Here is a 2,586-nt window from a genome sequence, read left to right as displayed (position 1 = left end):
GTTCATCTGCATCTCATTATTGGGCCACAAGAATAAGCAGCCTGACCCTCAATTTGGTCCAAAGACAGTGGTACAAACAAGCAAGAACAAATGAGAGAGACATTGGGGTGTGTTTTTGATGGGAGTTGATGACTGGATGTAGGCATAGTAGGAAAGTCTAGGACAATCCCTATGTTATGTGAACCCCCAACATTTGAGACAGGTCACAGTTAATTTAGAAAGTTTATTTTGCCAAGGTTGAGGATGCGCACCCATGACACAGCCTCAGGAGGTACTGATGACATGTGCCCAAGGTCGTCAGAGCACAGCTTGGTTTTATACATTTTAGTGAGACATGAGACATCAATCAACATATCTAAAATTGAACATTGGCTCAATCTGGAAAGGCGGGACAACTTTCCAGATTGTCACAGGTAGGTGAGAGACAAGTGGTTGCATTCTTTTGAGTTTCTGATTAGCCTTTCAGAAGAGGGCAATCAGATACGCATTTATCTCACTGAGCAGAGGGATGACATTGAATATATTGGGTGGCAGGTTTGCTCTAAACAGTTCGCAGCTTGAATTTTCCCTTTAGCTTAGTGCTTTGGGGGCCCAGGATATTTTCCTTTCACAGTTTCTGTTCACTGAGACAGGAAAGGCAAGAAGAATCTATCTTCCCCAATCCCACCCCCATCACCATCCCCTGCCCTATATGTCTTTTGCTCTTCTCAAAGTGTTCCTCAAAAACACTTTTTGTCTGTTTCTCATATATTTCTTTAACCACCAGCCTACAGGAATCTATTTCATGAACAAATAAAGCCTTGGTTTTTATGCTTCTCATTTGATACTTCACCCTGTTTTCATTTGTCATTCATTCCACAGTCAGAAATTCTAGGAGAACGGTTTGGAGATTCTTCAAAAAACTAAAAATAGAGCTACCATATGATCCAGCAATTCTACTGCTGGATATATACCCCAAAGAAAGGAAATCAGTATATCAAAGAGATATCTGCACTCCCATGTTTGTTGCAGCACTATTTGCAATAGCAAAAATTTGGAAGCAACCTAAGGGTCCATTAACAGATGAATGGATAAAGAAAATGTGGTGTAAATACACAATGGAGTACTATTCAGCCATAAAAAAGAATGAGATCCTGTCATTTGCAACAATGTGGATAGAACTGGACATCATTATGTTAAGTGAAATAAGTCAGGCACAGAAAGACAAACATCACATGTTCCCACTTACTTGTGGGATCTAAAAATCAAAACGATGGAACACATGGAGATAGAGAATAGAAGGATGATTACCAGTTGGGGGTGTAGGGGAACAAAAAAATAGGAAGAATGAATAAGACCTAGTATTTAATGGCATAACAGGGTGACTGTAGTCAATAACAATTTAATTGTACTTTTAAAAATAACCAAAGGATATAATTGGATTATTTGTAACACAATAAATTCAATTTACATGATGTGATTATTATGCATTGCACGCCCATGTCAAAACATCTCATGTACCCCATAAATACATACACCTACCATGTGGCCAGAGGCTCACGCCTGTAATCCCAGCACTTTGGGAGGACAAGGCGGGTGGATCACGAGGTCAGGAGATCAAGACCATTCTGGCTAACATGGTGAAACCCCATCTCTACTAAAAATACAAAAAATCAGCCAGGCGTGGTGGCGGGCACCTGTAGTCCCAGCTAATCAGGAGGCTGAGGCAGGAGAATGGCATGAACCCTGGAGGCAGAGCTTGCAGTGAGCCGAGGTTGTGCCACTGCACTCCAACCTGGGTGACAGAGTGAGACTGTCTCAAAAAAAAAATTTTTTAAAAAATCCTGTACAGCTTTCTACCTTATCTCTTTGCATATTCAGCTTATCTTCCTAATTAGTCTTTAAAACACCATGATGGTTTAAACGTTTTTTTTTTGTTTTTTGTTTTTATTTCTTGAATTCTGCCTGGTGCCCGTCTTTGAGCTGGGCACACAATAAATGTTTTATAAACATTTATTTCACTTGAACTAAGGAGACATACCAGGGGTGAGGGAGGTTGAAGGAACAGCAGGGTGAGAAACGTAGAGCAATGACCTACAAAGCAAGTGGGCAATGAAGAAATGGAGATATCCCAGGTCAAGAGTTTTGTCTATTAAGAGAATAAGTTTTAAGCTAGAGGGTGGGAAGGTTGGTAAATAGAAAATGAGTAAAGTCAAATAATGGTTATTCTCAAGAGAGTGAGCCTGGTGCTTGTTCCTCATGGAGGTAGCACTAATAGGAAGGATGGAAGGTTCTGAGAGGGGCAGTAAGAGAGAAAACACATGGCCGGGGAGGCTGAAGGGGATGAATGGGGCATTGAATAGAATGGATGAGCCAGAAGGGAGGAGGCACAGAAACTTCATAGATGGTCAGTCCTAGCTATTTTTTTTAGACAGTCTTGTTGTGTCACCCAGGTTGGAGTACAGGGGTGCTATCACAGCTTATTAAAGCCTTGACCTCTTGGGCTCAAGCAATCCTCCCACCTCAGCCTCCTGAGTAGTCCTAGATATTTTTATGGAAGCATCAAGGTTGGAAAGTGATCACTTCATTCTGCCCCTAATTAACACA

Source organism: Macaca mulatta, chromosome 1 (genome assembly GCF_049350105.2).
Source record: "Macaca mulatta isolate MMU2019108-1 chromosome 1, T2T-MMU8v2.0, whole genome shotgun sequence".
Taxonomy (NCBI): domain Eukaryota; kingdom Metazoa; phylum Chordata; class Mammalia; order Primates; family Cercopithecidae; genus Macaca; species Macaca mulatta.
Note: the sequence above shows the minus strand (reverse complement) of the source record.